Genomic DNA, 27,253 nt, shown 5'->3' with positions numbered 1-27,253 from the left:
ATGGGGGTAAGTTCAAGCTTAATGCTTTTTCTGGGAGTCAATTTGGGAGTAGGCAAGAAGACCATCTCTACTTCCTACCTTCCTTCAAACCCATTGTTCGGTTGGAAGCATAAAATCCTGTCCAAATTTTGCATTTGTACTTTTGATTTTGTACTTTTGAATTTCTGTAATGCTGGACTCTTTATTTCTTTAATTTTCTAGTTTTTTTCCTAAGAATTTGTACTCAAGAATCTGAACCTAGGCCCCAGTGTACCTAAGATGGCATTATAAGTAGTGACTTGTAGACGTTCCACTGTGCTCATGTGAGTACATGTGACAGTAAAGCTAATTCAATTCAAATTTAATATTTTAAGTGGGTGTACTTACATTAGAACTGGGAAAAGTTGAAGAGGCTTTGTAAATAGGCAATGGAACATAAATATGAGTGTGAACTCTATCAAGCTGCAAAATGATCAGATTTAATCATCATCTTAGTTTGGTTCAGGATTTTGCTGTGGATTCCTGATTCTATCACTAACTTCACTGATGAAATAAAGAGGCGATTTATTATAGTGTTTCTATCCTATGGATAATTGGCAACAGTGAAGCAATTGAACCAGAAATTTTGACTTAAAGGACTGTTCTTATCAAGACAAAACAAAACTGTGTGGGGTTCGCAGCAGCAAAAGTAATCTCTTACAGTCATAAAATTAATTAAAGAAGCCCGGAGGCATTGCATATCTACTTGATGCTTCATCATCCCAACAATTTTAAATAAAACAGACGTATTATGAGATTAGTTTGAAAATTTTGCATTGCAACCCTTTGCTGGTGTATCCTGTGTTTCTGTGGTTGCCTGTGATAAGTCACTCATTGTACATTGTTGAAATATTCCTTTGATGTCTGAAGGCAAAGTACTCCATCCCAGTCCAGCACTGGCTCCTCCAAATCAAAGGAGCTCATGACTGTTGTACAACTGTGTTATATATGCTTATTCATTACCAAACCAACAAAAGCTAGGATATGGAATTCAATCAATCAGAAGCTCTGATTTGACAACAAACATAGCATCATACAGCGTTACATGTGTGTACTGGCAGTGTAATTGAGTCGCCTTCCAGAATTCCAAGGAATTGCTTGGGCCTCTGGTGCAAATCTCATCTGGGTGTCAATCATTTTTTTGAAATTTGAAATTGAACATTAGTTGCAATAATGATAGCACTGTGATAACTCCATTGATTGCTCTGAAACTCATCTGATTCACTACTGCCCTTTAAGGAAGGAAATTTGCCTTCCTTACCTGGTCTGGTTAACATAAGATTCCACACCCACAGAAATAGGATTGACTGTTAGATCCTCTCTGAATTAGCCAAGTTAGGCACTCAGCTCAAACAAATGGGGAAGAGAGCAAATGTTGAATGTGCCAGCAATACCAGTAACCATGAAAGACAGAAGAGTGTCAATCATCCTATCATTACAACCAATCATGTCTGTACCAGCTCTTTGAAAAAGCTATCCAATTGAGCCAGCTTTTTCCTAAGAGCCTTGCAAATTTTTTTCCATTGCAAGCTTCTGATTTCTGAAAAATAATGATATATCTTATTCCAGTATCTTTCTGCTGTGCTTTTCCAATCATAACTCACTGCGTTAACAATAAAAGCACCGGATTTCCTCTGTGGTCTGCCAATCGTCTTAATTCTGTGCACTTTGGTTATCAACCAACTCTACCTGTAAGCAGTTCCTGTATAACTATTCTATCAAAGCCCTTAATGATTGTGAGCACCTGAATTCAGTCACCTCAACACCCTCTCTGCTCTGTGAAGAGTAATCCCATTCTATCATCTCTCCACATAACTGAATCTCCTCCAGCATGGTACCGTTCTAGTTAATTTTTGTGACATCTTCTTGCATGGTCTGGACTTGCCATCTAAAATTGGACAAGTTGTTCTAATGGAGATTTAATCAGTGACTTCTAAAGATTTGATTTGTTATTGTCAACCATGTTCATCCATTATGCACCACTGTTGCAATAAACTGCTGTGCTACAAAGTAGCCTGTTCTGGGTTTGTGAATATGAATTCCTTGCTGAGGTTCTTCGTCTCATTTTGGAGTGACCTCATGCTATAGATAGGATATTAGTTCAGGAAGCAGAGAGTAGGCAGAAATAGGTCATTTTCTGGTTAGCAAGATGGAAGAAGTGGTGCACCACGAATGCAGTGCCAGTGACTCAACATTTTACAATCTACAGAAATTACTTGAATGAAGAGAGTGAAAGCATGGTTACTAACTTAGTTGACCATTTGGTTATATTTAGGAAAATAAGTTGTAAAGAGGTCAAGAGAAAACCACAAAGGATATAGCTAGGGTAAGTGGCTGGACAAACATCTGGCAAAAGGATTATAATGTGGAAAATATGAATTTGTTTATGATAGCAGATGAATATTTTAAAAATTAGCTGAATAGTGGCAGATTGCAGATCTCTGAGATGCAGAGGGATCTGGGTGTCCTGAATTGCAGATGGTTAGTATGCAGGTACAGCAAGTAATTAGGAAAGCTAATAGAGTGTTATCATATATTGTAAGGGGAAACAAATTCAAAATTGGGAGGTTGTGCTTCAGCTAAACAACTGAGACTGCATCTGGAGTTTCATCCATAGTATTAGTTAGATCAGTTGACTCGGTATCTGGTTTGCTATGGGAAATGAACAACATGTATCCAATTCTGTATTAGCTGAAGTCACACTGAAGTCCCCACCTCTGCGACCTTGCAGTTTGCCTGAGCTCTGGTGACCCTCGAGTTCAACTCACCACCAGTCATCACACACTAATGAGAGAGCAGTGCTATGGATCCCTAGAATGTAGTGACTTTTTCTCCAGATTTAAAGAAAGTTTTAAGTGCTTTGGGAGCAGTTCAAAGAAGGTTGGTTGTCTTAGGAGGAAAGGTTGTTTAGAAAAATCTTGTATTAGCTTGGGTTTAGAAAAGTAGGTGACAGTTGATTGAAACATATGAGATCCTGCGGACTTTTAACAGAAAGCATGTGGAAATTGTCTTCTGTTGTGGGTATTTCATGCACTAGGGAGTGACTTTTCAAATAAGAGGTCACCTGTACAAGACAGAGATAAGGAATATTTTTTTTCTAACAGAGGTTCATTGGTCTTTGGAACTCTCTCTTCAAAAGATAGTGGAAGCAGTCTTGTTGAATATTTTTAAAGCAGAAATAGGTCGATTCTTGATAAGCAAGTGGGTGCAAAGTTATCATGGATATGCAGGAATGTGAGGTAATCTGATCAGCCATAATCCTTTTGAATGGTGAATCAGTGTCATGGTGCTGAATAACGCTCTGTTACTCCTAATTTGCATGTATGTATGTTCAGATGATCTTTTGTGCAGTTCTCTTTGATTATTAATGCATCAAATAAATGTAGCAGAGACTTGGATTTAATGACGGTCAGAAAAGAATACTAAATCACACGTTTCGTCATGGTAATTATTGAAAGCAAAGAAAAGCTCAGAAAATGTGCCAACAGGACAACAGATTTTGTGAAGTCTTTTGAGAGACAGAGGCTGGTCACATCTAGCAACCTTTGATGTAGTGACATTGGCACAGGAATAGGAACAGGTTTTCTGCTCACCCTTTTGGCCATGGTGCAGATGGCGTGGAAAGAAAATCTAAATGAAGGGAGGGAGGGAAGAGATCAATTAAAATAACTATTTTGGTGGTTATGAGTGCAATTAGACATGCCAGCTTTCAGGATACTGACCTATAGTGTGAGGTAAGAAATCTTTTTTTTGAATTCAGGTGCCTAGCATTCTAAACAGTACAGCTGCTCCCAAACCCGAAATGATTTAGAACTTAACTCTGCTATGAACAGTCCCAAAGTGGTCAAATTGCTGCAGTTTTTGATCTTTAAATTATCTTCATCACTCATGTCAGGACTCCAATCTATCAGAGCAGTTTTTTTAAATTCTTTCTCATAATTTATTTATGTTTATTCTCTTCAATTAAATGCTACGTCTTGTGCATTTTCACCAGTCAAAATGTTGCTGAAGCCTCTGCCAGTGCTGCTGTATAGCCAGAGATTGGACAATCTGGCAAAATGAATAAATGACTTTCTTTTTTCCTTTCTAATTTGATGTGGCTTTCTATGTGTTAGCTTATGTAGCATATGCCTGAGAAACTGAAGTTTTTATTAAGACAAATATCTTGAAGTTTGTTAACAATTAACTATATGCAGTAATATGACAGGTAGAATATGCATATAGAATCTGAGTGATAGATATTTTTCATCAGACTGTTCAGGTATGCAGTGACATACTTCTGAAACAGCTGCGACTCGAACCAGGACCTTTCACTGAACTACAAGAGTCCTATAGTCTGGGCTGTACATATTTTTAATTAACTTCATTCAAAAATTTAATCGCATACCTCTGGAGCAGTTGATGCTTGAACCCAGGCCTTCTGATTCAGAGGTTTTTGGCGGCATTCACTTGATAATGGATATGATTGTCCATCTTGGAAAGGGACGGTACTACTACACCACAATACACTACATACATAGTTGACTGCCGATTAACACAGCAATTATCTGTTCAATGAATTGTTGACTGGATAACTGGTTGTGTCAAGGTTAAATGGAGACCTCTTAAACTTCACATGATGATTTTGTCTAACTGTCTGAAAAGTATGGTGTCTTCCTGTGATCTGGGCTATAATGCAATACTGGATTGTTTCATTCTAGTGTTTTTTTAGCTAGACTATGTTGGACCATGAGTCAGAAGATTGTGAATTCAAGCAACAGTCCAGGTACAAATTGTAGTGTAATCCTCCCAGAGCAGTACTGAAGTAGTACTACATGGGTGGGGGGTCAGAAGTGCTTTATTTTGCATGAGATATTAAAGGCCCTATCTGCCCTCTCAGGTTGATGTAAATGAGCTCATGGCACTGTGGAGTAAAGAGCATGATAACTATTCCTACTGTGTGGCCAGTATTTATTCTCAGCCTGGATAAATGCAAAGTAATTCATTTTGGAAGGTCGAATTTGACTGCTAACTTCAGGGTTAAAGACAAGATTCTTGGTAGTGTGGAGGAACAGCGGGATCTTGGGATCCACGTGCATAGATCCCTCAAAGTTGCCACCCAAGTTGATAGGGTTGTTAAGAAGGTGTATGGTGTTTTGGCTTTCATTAACGGGGGGATTGAGTTTAAGAGTCGTGAGGTTTTGCTGCAGCTTTATAAAACCCTGGTTAGACCACACTTGGAATATTGAGTCCAGTTCTGGTCACTTCATTATAAGAAGGATGTGGATGATTTAGAGACGGTGCAGAGGAGATTTACCAGGATGCTGCCTGGATTACAGTGCATGTCTTATGAAGAAAGGCTGAGTGAGCTAGGGCTTTTCACATTGGAGAAAAGAAGGCAGAGAGGTGACTTGATAGAGGTGTACAAGGTAATGGGAGGCATAGCTAGAGTAGATAGCCAGAGACTTTTGCCCAGAGCAGAAATAACTGTCACGAGGGGTGATTGGAGGAAGGTATTGGGGAGATGTCAGAGATAGGTTCTTTACGCGGAGTGTGGTGGGTATGTGAAATGCATTGCTAGCGGTGGTAATAGAGTCAGAGACATTAGAGACATTTTAGGAATAAAAGAATGACTAGGGTAGGAATAGGTCCAGTCAAGGATAGTAGGGGGAAGTTGCGTGTGGAGGCGGAAGAGATTGGGGAGACACTGAATGAATACTTTTCTTCAGTATTCACTCAGGAACAGGGCATTGTTGTCGATGAGAATACTGAGGCACAAATAAGTAGAATGGATGGCTTTGAGGTATGTAGAGAAGAGGTGTTGGAAATCCTGGAAAAGGTGAAAATAGATAAGTCCCCTGGGCCTGATGGCATTTATCCTAGGATTCTCTGGGAAGCAAGGGAGGAGATTGCAGAGCCATTGGCCTTGATTTTTATGTCCTCTTTGTCTACAGGAGTAGTCCCAGAAGACTGGAGGATAGCAAATGTGGTTCCCTTGTTCAAAAAGGGGAGTAGGGATAGCCCTAGTAACTATAGGCCGGTGAGTCTCACTTCTGTTGTGGGCAAAGTCTTAGAGAGAATTGTAAGGGATAGGATTTATGCACATCTAGATAGGAATAATGTGATCAAGGATAGTCAGCATGGTTTTGTGAAGGGCAAGTCGTGCCTCACAAACCTTATTGAATTCTTTGAAAAGGTGACGAAGGAGGTTGATGAGGGGAAAGCGGTAGATGTGGTATATATGGATTTTAGTAAGGCGTTTGATAAGGTTCCCCATGGTAGGCTACTGCAGAAAATACGGAGATATGGCATTGAGGGTGAGTTGGAGGTTTGGATTAGGAATTGGCTGGATGGAAGAAGACAGAGGGTAGTAGTTGATGGCAAAGTTTCTTCATGGAGTGCCGTCACTAGCGGTGTTCCGCAAGGATCTGTTTTGGGACCATTGCTGTTTGTCATTTTTATAAATGACCTGGAAGAGGGGTTAGAAGGTTGGGTGAGCAAGTTTGCGGATGACACGAAAGTCGGAGGAGTTGTTGACAGTGAGGAAGCATGTGGCAGGTTACAGCAGGATATAGAGAAGCTGCAGAGCTGGGCAGAAAGGTGGCAGATGGAATTCAATGTAGCTAAGTGCGAGGTGATTCACTTTGGGAAGAATAACAAAAAGATGGGGTACTGGGCTAATGGTCGGATACTTGGTAGTGTGGATGAGCAGAGGGATCTTGGTGTCCATGTACACAGATCTCTGAAAGTTGCCACCCAGGTAAATAGTGCGGTGAGGAAGGCATATGGCGTACTGGCTTTTATTGGTAGAGGAATTGAGTTCCGGAGTCCTGAGGTCATGATGCAGTTGTATAAGACTCTGGTACGGCCGCATCTGGAATATTGTGTGCAGTTTTGGTCGCCATACTATAGGAAGGATGTGGAGGCATTGGAACGGGTGCAGAGGAGGTTTACCAGGATGTTGCCTGGTATGGAAGGAAAATCGTATGAGGAAAGACTGAGGCACTTGGGGCTGTTTTCACTAGAGAAAAGAAGGTTTAGGGGTGACTTGATTGAGGTGTACAAGATGATTAGGGGGTTAGATAGGGTCGACAGTATGAACCTTTTCCCGCGTATTGAGTCGGGTATTACAAGGGGGCATAGCTTTAAATTAAGGGGGGGTAGATATAGGACTGATGTTAGGGGTAGGTTCTTCACTCAGCGAGTCGTTAGTTCATGGAATGCCCTGCCAGTAACAGTGGTGGACTCTCCCTCTTTATGGGCATTTAAGAGGGCATTGGATAGGTATATGGAGGATAGTGGGTTAGTGTAGTTTAGGTGGGCTTGGATCGGCGCAACATCGAGGGCCCAAGGGCCTGTACTGCGCTGTATTCTTCTATGTTCTATGTTCTATGTAGAGACATTTAAGCAACTGCTGGACAAGCACATGGATGTCAGTAAATGAGGGGTGTGTCCGTTAGGTTGATCTTAGATTCAGATAAATGCTTGGCACAACATCAAGGACCGAAGGGCGTGTATTGTGCTGTACTGTTCTATGTAACCAATGTCATGAAACAAGTGCTTGAGAAACTCAGCGAGTCTGGCAGCATCTGGAGAGAGCAAGATAGATTGAATGTTTCGAGCCGAAAAAGTATTTATAGATGCTTCCAGACCTACTGAGTTTCTGCAACACTTTCTGTTTTCATTTCAGATTTCCAGCATTGATAGTTGTTCTGATCAATGAAACATGGTCATTTAGTTCATTGATATTGGAGGTTGCTGTACACAAACTGGCTGTACACATAACAGTGAAAACAGTTCAAAAAATAATTGACTGTAAAGTGCTTTGTTTCATCCTGAGGTCCTAAAATCGCAGTGAATGGATGGAAATCTTTGTTTATGCTTCAACAAGTTGCAGTACTAACTTTCATCTCTCACACTGCCCTTGCAATGTCACTCACCAACAACTACATTTACGTTCCACAGCTGTGATAATGAAACCATCTGGTGTCTCTGTGGGACCAGAAACCGAAGTGGGACCGGCACCAAATGGTTGTTTTTAGCCCTGGACAAGTTTGGTGCATGCGCAAGCATAATGTTTACAGTCTGAAATGAGAATTAGTTTATCAAACTTTTGAGAACAAGGTTGTGTTTATTTTATAAGGTGTCTGATGTTGATGACAGTGCTGCAAGTCAATTGCATACTGCCAAAGAAGCATTCTTGGTATAGAACGTCACAAAGGGACTCGGGAAGGTAACAGGTAATGCTCATAACGAGTAAAACTACTCCCTCAAACCCTAATGATAGAATCTGAAATCCTGTTTTTATTATTTTTAATCAGTCTGCACAGCTAGACTTATATTAAGATGCTCCCCATCTGCCTATCCATCTGCATATCTTTTTAACTCTTTGTCTATCCATGAACACTGATAATTTTTAATATTTGCTCAAACAGCTTTCCTGAATTTTTAAAGTCAATTTGATATTTTACTGGAAACAAAAATTAAGCTGTGAATGCTGAAAACAGTCTGAAATCCAAGCAGAAAAGTTTGGAAATACGCAGTCTGATCTGTTAACACCTCAAAGTAAAAGCAAATAGGTCAGACACACACTTCATCAAAAGTTGATCACTTGGTCTTTGAGTCAACCCGGAGGGAAGGGATAAGTTAATCCGTTGAATATGAAGTTAATTAATTGTTCTCCAAAAGATTTGCAGCATTTTTGAAAAATGGTAAAAGATAAAGTAGCATTAGTTCTACCAAACCAAAAGGCTGCTCTCTCATTAGTGAGTGAGAGACACCACTGGTAGTAGTTTAACACCTCAGACAAGGGGAGAGGTTGAGAAGGAGAGTCCTTCATGGTAACCTCAACCAGTGTGGGAGTTGAACCCACACTTGGTGTTGCTTTACACTGCATACAGCCATTTGAGTGACTGACTTCCTATTTTGAGGGAAGAAACTTACTTTAAATCAAACTATAAATCAGTCTACTTGGTTCTGTTATGACACACATCCAAGGCAGATGGGACTTTAACCCAGATCTTTTGGCTAGAGGTAGGGGCATTATCACTGTAAGAACCTCTCACAACAGCCCGCTAATTCAAATCCTTAAAGCTCTGTGGTATTCAACCATTGTACAAATGGACCAGTTAGAGACAGGACAGAAATAAACACAAAGGAAGTTTTAAGATAGAAATGCAGCATCTGGTGAAACCAAGACAATCCTGCCTCAACAGTTTGTTCATTGACATTTGTTTAGTCATACTTGATTCAAAATGAACTTGGGTTCTCCAGTTGCTTCTTGTATTCATGAGGCACAGGCAATAAAGTCTGCGTTTCCTGATTCATACCACTACTGTGCACTGATGTTAACTTGGCAGCATTGGGAAGGACTTATCACTTCAGTGCTCCCTGAGTAAGAGCATTGCATAAAGAAATCAGCCAGGTTTATCATTTTTTCTAAATATCTGATAAAGAACAGAAAAAGCCAATGGAGAATATCACCTCCATGAAATGTCAAACCTTTCCATACTGGTTTTCTCCTACACACTAACAAGTCATTAATTCATTGTATGCCATGATTCAGTTGGAAATAAGCTCCACTCTGTACATTCATGTTCCAGTCTAGGACCTGAATGCAGAATATAGACTGAAACTCCAATGCAACGCTGAGGGAGTGCTGCTCTGTCAGAGGTGCTTGTGTTCATAAGCCGCTATCTGGTTGCCCATGATGGGGGATTTCTTTTTAAGGTGAGAGGAGAGAGATTTAAAAAAAGACATAGGGGAAAATGTTTTACACAGAGGGTGGTTTGCGAATGGAATGAATTTCCTGAGGAAGTGGTGGATGTGAGTACAATTACAACATTTAGAAGACATTTGGATAAATACATGAACAGGAAAGGTTTGAAGGGATGTGGGCCAGTAGCAGGCAGGTTTGACAAGTTTAATTTGGGATTATGTTCAGCATGGACTGGTTGGCCTGAAGGGTCTGTTTCTGTGCTGTGTAACTCTTTGACTCTATAACTTTGCTGAATGGAGGTAAGTGGAAGAATTGTAAGTTTCAATTAACTGTCCATGTTTTTCCTCCCCCTTATTTAGTTATGTTATGCTTTTATGTCAGTAAAGCCATTTGCAAAAGTATTTTACACTCAGCAAGTTAACAGCAGCAGGAGGCACTGCACATATATTCAGTTTTTGAGACAAGTCTGGTTTTTAAGTTACCATTATAATACAAATATGAATTGCTACTTTTGGGAAAAGACACAGCATGATCCGAATCTCTTGGCTTCATTCCATACTTCCATACAACACATTGCTTCGTGATCTTTGGATATCCAATTCCTATAAAGCTCAGATCATCCGGTAATTTTCCTGCATCCCTTCTAATCCCATTTTAATTGGGTTTTTTCCTGCAAAATTATTTTCAACTTGATTGGTCTGTCATGTAATTTCCGCTGTAAACACCATTTCACAGAAGAGAATAATCAACAAATCTAGTTTGCTTTTACATAAGGTAATGGGGAAATGCTGCAATGTTTTTCAGTTTATGCCGCTTTATTTTCCCACTTGTAATAATCCTCTTCATGTATTTTAGGTTATTTTAAAATTTTAGGACAGGCTGAAAGCAATTATTATGCAGAAAGGTAATTTTCGAGACAATCATGAAATGTACTATGGAAATTCATATTGAAGCTACTAAGCTTGCTAAAACTGTTTGTAAGAACACTTAAGGATTATAAGACCATAAGGCATATGTGTAGAAGTCAGTCCTTCAGCCTCTCGAGTCCTCATCAAGATACTGGCATTTGAATTTCCCACTGACAAGTTTTGCCTAATTTCTATATATTTTTGTTCTTTGACACCCTTCATTCCATACTTCCATTGACTCCAGACTTGTCTTTTCCAATGGTTTCTTGGTGGTCTCTGTCCCACCCTTCACAAATGTGAGCTTTTTAAAAAAACTTTGCTGCCTTTATTCTAACTCACTCCACACCCCTCTCAATTAAATGCTTTCCAGCTAACATTGGCTTCCAGTCAAGAGGCCTTATTATGAAATGGCCATAAGTTGACATCCCTCCATGCTCTCATCCATTGTATAATAGCAAAATACTGTGGATGCTGGCAATCTGAAACAAACACAGAGAATACTGGAGAAGCTGGGCAAGTCTGGCAGCACCAATGTAGAGAGAAACAGAGTTAATGTGCTTTGTCTGCTTTGCTTTCAACCAAGATGACTATTTTCACCCTTCCATGCCTTTGCTTACACCTATTTTCTATTTCTATTTCTCTTTCACCCCAGTTTGCATTCCGTTTTGTCTTTTGTACTCGGTCTCCACATCATCAGGGACTTGTTAGGCCGAATGGCCTGATTCTACACTGTAGGGAATTTAATCTAATCTAATCTAATCAGACCGTTTACTCCTCCTCCATCTCTTTGAAATGTGTAAAAACATTTTCCAACACCTATCAATTCTGAAGCAGAGTTGTATCAAATTCAGAACATTAAATCTGCTTCTCTCTCCACAGATGCTGGCAGACATGCTGAGTTTGTCCACAATCTTCTGTGCTTGCTTCATCTATCTGAATCTCCATAATATGCTCCAGACATTTAGTCCTTCAGGATCTCCTCATTCCCCCACTGCGACCCTTGTGAAATTCCCCTTTTAACGAATGAGCTAGTGCTACCACAATGACCACTGATATCTACACATCCCAAGATGTTACATTGCAAAAGAAAATATGGCACCCAGTCACAAAGGAAAACATTTGATTATTTATTGTTATGTATATTTTGTTACAAAATACCATGAAAAATGTTGTATAGTGTCGCCACTCTCCGGCGTCATCTTAAATCACAGAAAAATAAATCAAAACAAGAAATATAAAGGCGGAAAAATGAAAAAAAATCAAGAAAAAGTGTCCAACTTTACAGTTTTTCTTGTTAAATGCTTTGTCATGGATAATGAGCCTGGTGGCCAGGCACAAGTCTCCTTCGCCATACCACTATTCAGCACCATCTTGCCTCCACTGATGCTCTTGTCACTATAAGTCCTTGATGGACCTTGCCAACACAGACCCCCACCAATGCCGCCAGGTACCATACCAGCAAAAACTTGACTCCATCACTGGCTTTGGGCCCACCTTGTCAATGCAGCCACTGCTGGTACCACCAGATCTCGTACTGGGCCAAACTCACCTCCGCTGCTGCCTCCTTGGATCTTTGATGGATGCAGATGCCGCTGGGAACTCAAACTCACCTCTGCAGCAGCAGCCATGTATCAGCAGTAGGAATGACTCAGTAATACAGATGCTGCCAGGAATCCAAACTTGCTGCACCTTTGGTATGAGTCCACGCTGCTGGATCTACTTGCCATTGCCATGACCAAGCTCTTCATCAGGAGGTAAATAAAGGAAAAGAAAACATGAGAAGAAAGTGGGAACAGAAAAAATAACGAAAAGAAAAGCAGAACGAGTGGACGAGCCCCAGGTTGAGAAACCCTATTCCACTGCCATCCTACAGGATGTTGGTTCGTTAATATAGGTTTCAAACAACAACTCAAAGAAATAAAGTGGGCTAGAGGGAAGAAAAGGTTGGAAGATGGTATTTCAGAGTCGAGGTCCCAGGGACTGAAGGCATGGTGAACAATTGTGCAATGATTGAAACAGGAGATGCTCAAAGGGCCAAAATTAGTCAAGTGCAAACGGCTTGGGTTTGGGGCTGAAGAAGATTCCTAAAGTACAATGGAACAAAGAACAAAGAAAATTTACAGCCCAAGAAAAGGCTCTTTGGCCCTCAAATCCTGAGCCGATCCAAATCCACTGTCTAAACCTATCACTCAATTCCTAAGAATCTGAATCTCTCTGCTTCCCACCAACTCATGCATCTGTCCAGACGCACCTTAAAAGAATCTACCGTGCCTGCCTCTACTACCTTTGCTGGCAACGCATTCCAGGTGCCTATCACCCTCTGTGTAATGTACTTTCCATGTGTATCCCCTTAAACTTTTCACCTCTCGCCTTGAATGCGTGGTCTCTCACTCTGGGAAAAAGTTTATCTCTATCCATCTTGTCTATACCCTTCATGATTTTGTAGACCTCAGTCAGGTCTCCCCTCAATCTCCTTTTTTCTAATGAAAATGATCCTAATCTATTCAACTTCTCTTCATAGCTAGCACCTTCCATACCAGGCAACATCCTCACAACCTTCTCTGCACCCTCTCCAAAGTGTCCACATCCTTTTGGTAATGTGGTGACCAGAACTGTACCTAAATGCAGCTGAACCAAAGTCTTGTACAATTTTAACATGACCTACCAGCCCTTATAATCAATACCCCATCTGATGAAGGCAAGCATACCATATGCCTTCTTGACCACTCTATCCACCTGTGCAGCCACCTTCAGGGTACAATGGATCCGAACTCTCAGATCTCTCTGCTCACCAACTTTTACCAAGGCTCTTCCTTTTACAGTATAGTTCGCTCTAGAACTAGACTTCCCAAAATGTATCACCTCACGTTTGCCTGGATTGAACTCCACCTGCCACTTCTCCATCCAACTCTCCAGTCTATCTATTTTCTCCTGTGTTCTTTGACAGTCCTGTATACTTTCTGCTACTCCACCAATCTTCGTGTCATCTGCAAACTTGCTGATCAGACCAACAACGCCCTCTTCCAGATCACTTATGTATATCACAAACAACAGTGGCTCCAGCACTGATTCCTGTGGAACACCACTGGTCACCTTTCTCCATTTCGAGAAACTCCCTTCAACTACTACTCTCTGTCTCCTTTTGCTCAACCAGTTCTTTATTCACCTAGCTAGAACACCCTGCACACCACATGACTTCACTTTATCCATTAGTTTACCATGGGGAACCTTATCAAACACCTTACTAAAGTCCATGAATATGACATCTACAGCCCTTCCTTCATCTATCAACTTGGTCACTTCCTCAAAGAGCTCTACTAAGTGGGTAAGGTACGATCACCCCTGCACAAAACCATGTTACCCATCACTGATACGCCCATTCTTTTCCAAATGTAAATAGATTTTATCCCTCAGTACCTTCTCCAGCAACTTTTCCACCACTGACATCAGGCTCATTGGTCTGCTGTTACCTGGAATATCCCTACTACCCTTCTTGTACAGGGGGACAACATTAACAACCCTCCAGTCCTCCGGCACTTCACCTGTGTTTAAGGATGCTATAAAGGGGTCCAGCTATTTCCTCTCTCGCCTCCCTCAGCAACCTGGGATAGATCCTATCCGGTCCTTGGGATTCATCCACCTTAATACCCTTTAGCTTAATTTGACAGCATGACAGCTCTGAAACTGTAGATGGGCTCACTGTGAAGAATCCGCGATGCTGAGGAGGTCGTGGATAGCGCGTTGAGTGAATGGGTCACACTGTAGATTGGCGTTTCTGAGGGAGACAGTGAATGGGTGACCAAAAGGCAGAGAAAGAGTGGGAAGGCAGTACAGGTACCTACTGCAGTCATCTCCCCCCAAACCAGGCATACTGTTTTGGATACTTTTAGGGGAGATGGCTCAGCAGGGCAGGATAGCAGTTGCCAGGATCATGGCACGGTGACGGGCACTGCTGTTCAGAAGGGCTGGAGAAAGACTCATAGGACCAGAGTCACAGGGGATTCTATTGTGAGGGGGGTTCTGCTATGTTGCCTCCCAGGTGCTCGGGTCAGGGATGTCACTGATCGGCTGCAGAGCATTCTGAAAGGGGAGGGTGACTGCAGTGGGCACCTGCACTGCCTTCCTACTCTTTCTCTGCCCTTTGGTCACCCATTCACTGTCTCCCTCAGCAACTCTAATCTACAGTGTGACCAATTCATGAAACGTGCTATCCATGACCTCCTCAGCATTGCGGATTCTTAACAGTGAGTCCATCTGTACCTCCAGAGCCATCATACAGTCAAACAAGAGTTGCAGCTGGACACACGTCTTGCTAGTGTAAGACTCAGGGATGTCAGCCACATCCCTGAGCTCTCACATCAAGCAAGTGGCACATGCCATTGGTCTGAGGTCCCCTGCCATTGTAAGCCTTAGCTTTATATCAACTAACGAAAACCAAACAATGCACTTAAATATATGAAAGAAACGAAAAATAAATAATTTACAGAGACCTTTTCTTCTGGTTGGGGGGGTGGGGGGTGTATCTCTGGTTTAGCCCTGCCCAAATATATACTAAGTCCATACCTTCCCGGCAACCTCCTGGTCTCCAACGTCACCGTCATTCTGTCTCCTGCTGCTCCCAGATAGGGAAAAAAAAACTAGTGAGGGGAAAGGGCACAGAGAGACTTGTAAGCGTGGATGAGAAATTTGAAATCAAAGGTTTCACTCCCTCAGTTGCGAGGGCAACTCAGTGAGCACATGTGTGTTGACATAACAGAGATTGGTGTAAGATTAACTGGATTTGGACGAAGTTACATGATGGAAATAGATGGTATTTATAATGTGTTGTCTGATCAGAAGTTCGACGTTTCGTGCCCGAAACGTCGAATCTCCTGTTCCCTGGATGCTGCCTGACCTGCTGTGCTGTTCCAGCAATAAAGTTTCAACTTTGATCTCCAGCATCTGCAGACCTCACTTTCTCCCTGATCAGAAGTTCACCCTCAGATCAGCTGCATTACCAAGATTATGAATGTGGGACCATTTTTAGCAGAGTTTTTTAAAATATTTAAATGATGAGAGTTTAGAAAATTGGCTGTCCAAAGGGATCTGGGTTCATGAGTGACTAAATGCTAGCATGCAGGTGCAGCAAGCAATTAGGCATATGGTATATTGTCTTAAGGGGATTTGAGTACAGAAGTAAAAATATTTTGCTGTGGTTGAATAGAACCTTGGTGAGGTAGCCCCTAGTGTATTGTGTTTGATATTGAATGTCTAAACTAAGAAAATATATGCATGCCATTGACAGAATTCAGCAGAGGTTGGTTGAGTTTTTGAGGAAGGGTGTTGCTGAGCAGAGACCTAGGGGTTTAAGTTCAAAATTCTTTGAAGTTTAAAATCACACAATGCCAGGTTATAGTCCAACAGGTTTAATTGGAAGCACTAGCTTTCTCAGCGCTCCAATGAAATCTGTTGGATTATAACCTGATGTTGTGTGATTTTTAACTTTGTACACCCCAGTCCAACACCAGCATCTCCAAATCTTTAAAGATTGCTTCACATGTAGATAGGGTGGTTAAGAAGTCATTTTAACATGCTTGCCTTCATTGTTCAGACCTTTGACTATAGGAGTTGGGACATCATGTTGAGGTTGTACAGGATGTTAGTGAGGCATCTTCTGGGGTATTGTGTCCAGTTCTGGTTGCCTTGTTTTAGGAAGGATATTATTAAGCTGGCGAAGGTTCAAAAAGATATACCAGGATGTTGCCAGAAATGGATTGTTTGAGTTATAACAAGAGGCTGGATTGGCTGGGGCATTTTTCACTGGAGCGGAGGAGTTTGAGGGGTGACTTTGTAGAGATCTGTAAAATCATGAGGGGTATAGATAAGGTGAATGGCAGGTGTCATTTTCCTAGGGTGGGGAATTTCAAGACTAAGTGACATAATTATGAGGTGAGAGAAGAAAGTTTTAAAAAGACATGGACAACGTTTTACACAGAGAGTGGTTTATGCGTGAAATGAACTTCCGGAGGAAATGGTGAAAAGGGGTTCAGTTACAAGCTTTAAAAGACATTTGGATAAGTTCATGAATAAAGTAGTATTTGGAAAGATATGGGCCAAGTTTAATTATGAATTATGATAGGTTTTTTTTAGATTAGATTATATTACAGTGTGGAAACAGGCCCTTCGGCCCAACAAGTCCACACCGCCCCGCCGAAGCGAAACCCACCCATACCCCTACATTTATCCCTTACCTAACACTACGGGCAATTTAGTATGGCCAATTCACCTGACCCTGCACATCTTTGGACTGTGGGAGGAAACCGGAGCACCCGGAGGAAACCCACGCAGACACGGGGAGAACGTGCAAACTCCACACAGTCAGTCGCCTGAGGCAGGAATTGAACCCAGGTCTCAGGCACTGTGAGGCAGCAGTGCTAACCACTGTGCCACCGTGCCGCCCAGTATGGACTGGTTGGACCGAAGAGCCTGTTTCTATGCAGTATGAATCAATGGTGGGATTGTTTTTTGAGTAAATGGCAGAATCTCAAATAAGGGGTCATGCATTTAAGACTGGGAGGAAGGGAATTTCTTTCCTCTGAGTACAGTGAATCTACGAAATTCTTTACTGTTGAGGCTGGGTCATTAACGAATGTCAGATCAGCCTTGATGGCAGAGCAGATTTGATGAGCCAAATGATCGTCTTCTGCTTCTATACCTTATGGTCTTACAGTAAATGAAATAAGAAAGCATAGAATCCCACAATGTGGAAACAGGCCATTCACCCCAACAAGTCCACCAACCCTTCAAAGAGCATCCTGACCAGACCCATCCTCCTACTCTATCCCTGCAACCCAGCATTTCCCATAGCTAATTCACATAACCTACACCTCCTTGAACACTATGGGCAATTTAGCATGGCCAATCCACGTAACTTGCACAACTTTGGACTATGGGAGAAAACCAGATCACTGGGTAGAAACCCATGCAGACACAGGGAGAGCATGCAAACTCCACACAAAGAAGCCATGAGGACCAGCTTTATTCTTTGAATTGTTTTGCAGGTCTTATATACAAAAAGAGAATAACAGGCGACCACTTGGCCCCTCTGTGTTACTGTACCACTCAATAAGATCATGGCAGATCTGATATTAACATCGAGTCTACATTTCTGTATGTGCCTGAAAATCTTTCATCCCTTTGGCTATCAAGAATCTATCTATCTCTGCTTTAAAAATATTTAAAGATTCTGCATCTACTGTTGACCAAGGTTGGAATTAAACCCGGGTCCCTGGCACTGTGAGACAGCAGTGCTAACCACTGAGCCACCGTGCTGGCTGCAGAAGAAATTTCCAGACCCAAGTTATGTTCCCTCCAGTTTCTCCAATCACTGACTTCTGGGGTCCATGCATACCTGTGGGTGGCAAAAATGAATGTATTGGTACAGCATGGGCATTGTGTGCAGACGATTGGACTGGCACCAAGCAACTTAGAGGGAACGTTGCACCCAATGACTGGCAAGAATGTGGAACTTGCTGCCATAAGGAATATTTGATGCAATTCCTTAATCCCCTAAGGGAGAAAAGAAATACTGATGGCTTAAATAAATTGGAACGAGACTGGGGTAGTGCATAAATATTGACCTAGACTAACCATTTGGATCCTCATGTTCTCTGTGGATTCAGTGTAATGCACTTGTTCTTTGTGATAGCGAGGAGGCTTTCTGAGCTAATTCTCATCCCTGTCCATTGAGTCATAGAGATCTGCGACACAGAATAATGCCCTTTGGCCCACCAGGTTTGTTCTAATTCCAACTATTCTAATCCCAACCAGGAACGTTTCAATCCCATCAGAGACTAGCTGGGTCAGCAGAGGCTGTAAATTGCACATGTGGTGTGATAGCGTGTGATACATAGTCAGAGTCATAGAGATGTACAGCATGGGAACAGACCCTTCAGTCCAACTTGTCCATGCCAACCAAATATCTCAACCCAATCAAATCCCACCTGCCAGCACCCGGTCGATATCCCTCCAAACCCTTCCTGTTCGCATACCCATTCAGATACCGTTTAAATGTTGCAATTGTACTAGCCTCCACCACATCCTCTGGCAGCCCATTCCACACACACACAACCCTCTGCATGAAAAAGTTGCTACTTAGGTCTCTTTTATATCTTTTTCCTCTCATCCTATACCTATGCCCTGTAGTTCTGGACTCCCACACATCAGGGAAAAGACCTTGTCTATTTACCCTATCCATGTCCCTCATGGTTTTGTAAACCTCTATAAGGTCACTCCTCAGCCTCCAGGGAAAACAGCCCCAGCCTATTCAACTTCTCCCTATAGCTCAAATCCTACAATCTTGGCAACATCTTTGTAAATGTTTTCTGAACCCGTTCGAGTTTCACAACTACTTCCGATAAGAAGCAGATCAGAATTGCATGCAATATTCCAAAAGTGGCCTAACCAATGTCCTGCTAAAATTTGCTTTCCCAATATGCAGCACCTCGCATTTATCTAAATTAAACTCCATCTGCCACTTCTCAGCCCATTGACTCACCTGATCAAGATCCCGTTGTAATCTGAGGCAACCTTCTTTGCTGTCCACTACACCTCCAATTTTGGTGTCATCTGCAAACTTACTAACTATAGCTCTTAAGCTCACATCCAAATCATTTATATAAATGACAAAAAGTAGTGGACCCAGCACCGATCGTTGTGGCACTTCACTGGTCACAGGCCTCCAATCTGAAAAACACCACCCTCTGTCTTCTACATGCTGAGTTCTTCAACAAACAAAATCTTTAACCCCATTAGTTGATGATGTTGTGCAAAGAGAGCAAATGATTTCTTCCGCTGAAGGAAATTGGTTTACACAGAAAGAACTTCACATGTTTTCCACTTTTGTACATGATGGTGTGGATATGACAAATAAACAAAGCTTGCACAGGAGTTTTTGATGCTTAAACTATCTCCCTTTAATACTTCGGTTTTAATGTCTAACTTAAAAATAGTTCAAAATAAAAATAATACTTCTCTTCACAGCATCTTATTGAAAATGTTCATATGAAAAGCAGCCAAACTTATGATTTCAATTATTTTGTATTTTCATGTATGTCTGCAGATAGCTTTTCTTCATAAAGGACAATCTCCATTGAAAAGATCATAGTTTAAACATAAGGGCTCACCTCATTTAAATCAAAGATGAAGAAACTTATTTTTTGTTTCTGTCAAACAGTTGAGAGTCTTAAGCTCACATCCCTTCCTCAAAAGGCAGTCAATGCAGTCTTTAAATATTTTTAAGGCAGAGGTAGATAGATTATTTATGACTAAGGAGATAAAAGATTTTCAGGTACATGCCGCTATGTAGACATGATGTTAATATCAGAACAGCCAAGATCTTATTGAGTGGTACAGTGGACCGTGGTGCTGGGTGGTCTCCTCTTATTCCCTTTTCGTATGTAAGACCTGCAAAACAATTCATAAAATAAGCTGGTCCTCATGGCTATTCAATTGTAAGGATGAGAGTAAAGTGGAGGGAGAGAGCAGTACATTAATTTTTAAGTGTGCTCGAGGCGAGTGGCAGTGATACCTTATTTTCATTCCAGCGAAAGATTCCCTTAATCCAGTCTATCCTGTTAAACAAATAAGGTGAAATGTGCAGTGGAGGCTGTTGGTGGCCTCATGTCTAGGATGGTGAGATTGATATGGCTGTCAGTGTAGGCTCTTGAATATGAATCAAGCAGATGTGTTCCATTGCTGCTGACTTCAATCGTTAGCATCCAATTGTCTATCATCTCCAAGAAGGAAAACAGCTGTAAAAATAGTACACATCTCCTGTATAATCAGTGAGATACCTAGTGTTGTGCAGTGTCTGATAACCAGATTAGAGAATGCATTGCTGCTACCCTTGAATTAAAAAAAAGAAAAATTCAGGCCCGAGCAATAAGTTGTCTTAGCCATTGTTTTCATTAAAGTAGACTGATTGGATGCATTTTATGAGGACCAAAATAATCCATGCAATGCTCCTTAAATCTTAAATCTTGCTCAAGTGGTTATGAGTGATAACACAAGATTCTCCCCCATCTGAATAGAATCCTCAGTAATTTCCTGTTGTTCACTGATATTTGCAGGAGGGTAGGATACTTGGTTATTGCACTATTGAAGCTAATCTGTTCTTTATTGAGCCCATACATAAATGTTGTCTTTCAACCCAACTTCTGCTCTCCTCCTCATTTCATTCGCAATTTTCAGTAGCAGTGAGATTACACTTCAAATATTTTCTCACTTTAATCATAAGATCCATTTGATTTTTTTTTAGTGTGTGTCTGTCGAGCCCTTTTTTTTGCAATTCACTCATGGGATGTGGGCATCACTGACTGGACCAGAACTTAATTCCCATCCCTAGTTCCCCTTGAGAAGATTGTGGTGAGCTGTAATCCATTTTCTGAAGGTTGACCCACAATGCTGTTAGGGAAGGGATTCCAGAATTTTGACCCAACAACTGTGAATTGCCAGGTTAACTTTTATTAAATGTGCGTGAAAGCTCAATTTGACTGAAAGATTTAGTATGTGACATTGGGGTGAGGTACGAAGTGGCCATACCACCGGCCTTGTAATCCAAAGGTCAGGCTGGTGATCCAATGGTAATATTCAAGTTTAATATCTCTAAAATGTGCATTGGAATGGAGAGATGTGGCCAAGTAGTAATCCAGTCACCTTTATGATTCCCCAGAACTTGATGTTCAATCATTTTTGTATATATATTAATCATGTATTTGGAGCAGTGATGGCCAGAGGTCAGGTACTTGCGAGCTGTGGGCCTGAGACCAATGTGGTTAGACCGATCCTGAACTGTCAGTGTTGGAGGTCCCCCGGCACCTGCAGTGTTGACAGCAGAAAACCTGAGGTTTCCCGGAGGGCAGGCCAAAGTGGAATAGACTGAGCCCTTGGAGAGAGTGCATTGAAGAAAGACTGTTGAACTTGTACTTGCATTCTTTTATTTTTCCAATTAATATTAGGATGGACTGTAATGTTAATAAGCCTGCATGAATTTCTGAAGGAGCAGATTTTCTGTCACTCATTGGGCAGAACACAAGCCATTATGTAGAACTCTGTCCAGAACTTTTGATCCATTAACTTTTGCAGGAGGGGGTTTGGGCAAGAATGATTGCCTAGCCTGCTTGTCAAGAAGCAAATGGAAGTTCCACATATCACTGGTTTAACATGATGTCTGTGCTGTCGATATGTGCCATAGAAAATGATATGACGTGGAGTTTGAAAAGCAGAGTAAGGAGGTAGATCCTGTTTATTTGTGGGACAGAACCAGATTCTCATTCATTTAAGAGAGGGAGTTGTGTATTCAAAGCTGACACACCAATTAGATGCCATCCAGCTTGACAAAACCAGCAAGCTGCAATGGCAGAACATGTAAATAAGGATCAACTGTAGGCTACTTGGTCCTTCAAGCCTGCTCCGACATTCAATAAGATCGTGGCTGATCTGATTTAACATTAACTCTGCACTCCTGCATGTCCTAAATAATCTTTCACCTCTTTAGTCATCAAGAATTTATCTATCACTCCCTTAAAACTGTATAAAAATTTGGCACCGACTGCCTTTTGAGTAAGTGAATTCCAAAGACTTGCAACGTTCTGAGAGAAAAAATGTTTCTTCATCACAGTTTTAAAGGGTGACCCCTTCTTTTTAAACTATGACCTCCCTATTCTCCCACATGAGAAACTATCCCTTCCACACCCTGATCTTGTCCCCTCAGGACCTGAATGAAGGACAGAGAGCAGGATCCAGCAGCGCAGTGGACAGAGCAAGCCAGCTATTCAAGGTGGTGTCACTGATTCGGTAGGCCCATCCACTCCAGGCGGCCACATTCATACTTTGTTTTTCTCTCTCCTTGTCTTTTTTTCACTTACCTCATGGAATTCAGGAGAGAGAGGCAATAGTGGTGATGGCATTGCAGGAATCATGGTAGCGGCCAAGGTCCTGAGTAGTGTCAGCTAAAGGTCCACTGCGTAGAGCACTGACAGCCAGAAGTCAGGTACTTGCAAGTAGCTGTGGGCCTGAGACCAATGTGGTTAGACTGAACCTGAATTGTTGGCGAGGGAGGTTCCCTGGCACCTGCAGTGCTGAGAGCAGGAAGCCTGAGGTTTCCTGGAGAGCGTGCCAAAGTGGAGGAAACAGAGCCCTTGCAGAGAGTGCACTGAAGAAAGACGGTTGAACTTGTACTTTTGTTCCTTTATTTTTCCAATTAATTCCAGGAAGGACTGTAATGTTAACTTTTGACTTTTTTATTTCATTGTTCTACTTACACTAAGAGCAATGGCAATGATTTACTTTTAATTTTGTTTCTCTATTTACTACTTAAGTTTTGTACCTAAGTACCTTCTTTCCTAAGATGGTGCCATGTTGTACACTATTGTACACTTTTTCATTGTACTTCTGTACTTCTATCCTTGATCACACATGACAATAAAGCTTAAATCAAAATAAGTCACTTCTGGGTCTTCTAAACTCAAGAGGATTCAGTCTGTCCAGCTTTTCTCCTAAAGGCAGGTAAATACAGTGGCTCACAGTGCCAGTGACCCGGGTTCGATCCCAGCGTCGGGTGACTGTCTGAGCGGAGTTTACACATTCTCCCCATGTCAGCATTTCCTCCAGGAGCTCTGTGCAGGTTAGGTGGATTGGGCCATGTTAGGTTGCCCAAAGTTTCTGGGGAAATGGGGGATTACAGGCATAGGGTACTGGCGTTGGGCTGAGTGGTATACTCTTTGGAGGGGCGGTGTTGGCTCGATGGGCCGAATGGCTTGCTTTCACACTGCAGGGATTCTATGATCAAATGTAGACATGGAGTACTTGCAGGACCCCCTTTGAAGACTGCTTGTACACAAAGTTAAGATAAAAGTGAGGACTGCAGATGCTGGAGATCAGAGTCTGGATTAGAGTGGTGCTGGAAAAGCACAGCAGGTCAGGCAGTATCCGAGGAGCAGGAAAATCGACGTTTCAGGCAAAAGCCCTTCATCAGGAAAGTTCTGTTCACAAAGCTAAGTCATTTGCAATTTCCAAACTGCAGCAATTTGCTCAGCATAATTTGTCGAAGCACACCCTATGGAATTCAGTGCCATGTGGTTGCTGTGCATTCAGTTTGAATGGCTGTTCTTTCACAACTCTGGACCCTTGGTTTATTTATGTTGATGTATTCTAATGCTCCTTTAAAATTTAGACTGATCCGTGCATTTGGAAATCTGAAATAGAACATAGAACATTGAATATTACAGCGCAGTACAGCCCCTTCAGCCCTCGATGTTGCGCCGACCTGTCATACCAATCTGAAGCCCATCTAACCTACGCTGTTCCATGTACATCCAGATGCTTGTCCAGTGACGACTTAAATGTACTTAAAGTTGGCGAATCTACTACCGTTGCAGGCAAAGCATTCCATACCCTCACTAATCTCTGAGTAAAGAAACTACCTCTGACATCTGTCCTATAAGTATCACTCCTCAATTTAAAGCTATGCCCCCTCGTGCTTTCCGTCACCATACTTGGAAAAAGGCTCTCCCTGTCCACCCTATCTAATCCTCTGATTATCTTTTTGTCTCTATTAAGTCACCTCTCAACCTTCTTCTCTCCAACGAAAACAGCCTCAAGTCCTTCAGCCTTTCCTCGTAAGACCTTCCCTCCATAAGAGGCAACATCTTAGTAAATCTCCTCTGCACCCTTTCCAAAGCTTCCACATCCTTCTTATAATGTGGTAACCAGAACTGTACACAATACTCCAATTGTGGCAGCACTAGAGTTTTGTACAACTGTAGCATAACCTCATGGTTCCGGAACTGGATCCCTCTATTAATAAAAGCTAAAACATTGTATGCCTTCTTAACAACCCTGTCAACCTGGGTGGCAACTTTCAAGAATCTGTGTACCTGGATACCGAGATCTCTCTGCTCATCTACACTACCAAGAATCTTACCATTAGCCCAGTACTTTGCATTCTGGTTACTCCGACCAAAGTGAATCACCTCACACTTGTCTGCAGTAAACTCCATTTGGGAAGAAAGTGAGGTCTGCAGATGCTGGAGATCAAAGTTGAAACTTTATTGCTGGAACAGCACAGCAGGTCAGGCAGCATCCAGGGAACAGGAGATTCGACGTTTCGGGCACAGGCCCTTCTTCAGGAATGAAGAAGGGCCTGTGCCCTTCTTCCTGAAGAAGGGCCTGTGCCCGAAACGTCGAATCTCCTGTTCCCTGGATGCTGCCTGACCTGCTGTGCTGTTCCAGCAATAAAGTTTCAACAGTAAACTCCATTTGCCATCTCTCAGCCCAGCTCTGCAGCTTATGTATGTCTCTCTGTAACTACAACATCCATTGTCACTATCCACAACTCCACCGACCATCGTGTTCTCTGCGAATTTACTAACCCACCCTTCTACGCCCTCATCCAGGTCGTTTATAAAAATGACGAACAGCAATGGACCCAACAATGTACACTTGCGGTACACCACTAGTAACTGGACTCCAGGATGAACATTTCCCATCAACCACCACCCTCTGTCTTCTTTCAGCAAGCCAATTACTGATCCAAACTGCAATATCTCCCACAATCCCATTCCTCTACATTTTGTACAATAGTCTACTGTGGGGAACCTTATCGAACGCCTTGCTGAAATCCATATACACCACATCAACCGGTTTACTCTCATCTACCTGTTTGGTCACCTTCTCAAAGAACTCAATAAGGTTTGTGAGGCACGACCTACCCTTCACAAAACTATGCTGACTATCCCTGATCAAATTATTGATTTCTAGATGATTATAAATCCTATCTCTTATAACCTTTTCCAACACTTCATCAACAACTGAAGTAAGGCTCACTGGTCTATAATTACCAGGGTCTATAATTACCAGGGTTGTCTCTACTCCCCTTAACAGGGGAACCACATTTGCTATCCTCCAGTCTTCTGGCACTATTCTTGTAGACAATAATGATTTAAAGATCAATGCCAAAGGCTTGGCAATCTCCTCCCTGACCTCCCAGAGGATCCTATGATAAATCCCATCCTAGAGGAGAAAGTGAGGTCTGCAGATGCTGGAGATCAAAGTTGAAACTTTATTGCTGGAACAGCACAGCAGGTCAGGCAGCATCCAGGGAACAGGAGATTCGACGTTTCGGGCACAGGCCCTTCTTCAGGAATGGGATTTAGTTTCAACCTAAATCCCATCCTACCCAGGGGACTTATCTATTTTCACACTCTTAAGGATTTCTAATACCTCTTCCTTGTGAACTTCAATCCCACCTAGTCCAGTAGCCTGTATCTCAGTATTCTCCTCGACAACATTGTCATTTTCTAGAGTGAATACTGTCGAAAAATATTCATTTAGTGCTTCCTCTATCTCCTCTGACTCCACACACAACTTCCCACTACTATCCTTGATTGGCCCTAATCTTACTCTTGTCATTCTTGTATTCCTTAAATACCTATAGAAAGACTTAGGGTTTACCCTGATCCTATCCACCAACAACTTCTCATGCCTCCTCCTGGCTCTTCTGAGCTCTCTCTTTACGTCTTTCCTGGCTACCTTCTAACTCTTAAGCGCCCTAACTGAGCATTCACATCTCATCCTAACATAAGCCACCTTCTTCCTCTTGACCAGAGATTCCACTTCCTTCGTAAACCACAGCTCCCACGCTCTACAGCTTCGTCCCTGCCTGATAGGTACATACTTATCTAGGATACACAGTAGCTTTTCCTTGAATAAGCTCCACATTTCTAATGTGCCCATCCCCTGCAGTTTCCTTCCCCATCCTATCCTTCCTAAATCTTGCCTAATCACATCGTAATTGCTTTTCCCCCAGCTGTAACTCTTGCCCAGTGGTATACACCTATCCCTTTCTATCACTAAAGTAAACATAACCGAATTGTGATTGCTATCACCAAAGTGCTCACCTACTTCCAAATCTAACACCTGGCCGGGTTCATTACCCAGGACCAAATCTAATGTGGCTTCGCCCCTTGTTGGCCTGTCTACATACTGTATCAGGAAGCCCTCCTGCACACACTGGACAAAAACTGACCCATCTATTGTACTCGTACTATAGTGTTCCCAGTCAATATTTGGAAAGTTGAATTCCCCCGGGACAACTACCCTGTCTTTCTCACTCCTATTGATAATCATCTTTGCTATCCTTTCCTCTACATCTCTGAAACTATTCAGAGGCCTATAGAAAACTCCCAACAGGGTGACCTCTCCTTTCTAACCTCAGCCCATACTACCTCAATTGACGAGTCCCCAAACATCCTTTCTGCAACTGTAATACTGTCCTTGACCAACAATGCCACATCTCCCCTCTTTTACCATCTTCTCTTGTTCTTACTGAAACATCTAAATCCTGGAACCTGCAACAATCATTCCTGTCCCTGCTCTATCCATGTCTCCGAAATGGCCACAACATCGAAGTCCCAGGTACCAACCCATGCTGCAAGTTCACCCACCTTATTCCTGATGCTCCTGGCGTTGAAGTAGACACACTTCAAACCAACTTCTTGCTTGCCGGTGCCATCTTGTATCCCTGAAACTTGATTTCGGACCTCCCTACTCTCAACCTTTTCTATACTCGAACTACAATTTTGGTTCCCTT

At 42.1% G+C, this 27,253-nt stretch overlaps 1 protein-coding gene across 10 annotated transcripts in view; it reads left to right on the top strand.

Annotated features, from left to right (window-relative positions):
* Positions 1-27,253, top strand: part of ccser1 (coiled-coil serine-rich protein 1) — a 1,301,473-nt gene that overhangs the window by 743,387 nt on the left and 530,833 nt on the right. The window lies entirely within an intron of this gene.

The sequence above is a fragment of the Chiloscyllium plagiosum genome, unplaced genomic scaffold, assembly GCF_037043375.1.
Source record: "Chiloscyllium plagiosum isolate Xiang-an unplaced genomic scaffold, Cpla_swu_hap1 HiC_scaffold_36, whole genome shotgun sequence".
NCBI lineage: Eukaryota > Metazoa > Chordata > Chondrichthyes > Orectolobiformes > Hemiscylliidae > Chiloscyllium > Chiloscyllium plagiosum.
The sequence above is the reverse complement of the archived record's forward strand: the minus strand, read 5'-3'. Positions and strand labels throughout refer to the sequence as shown.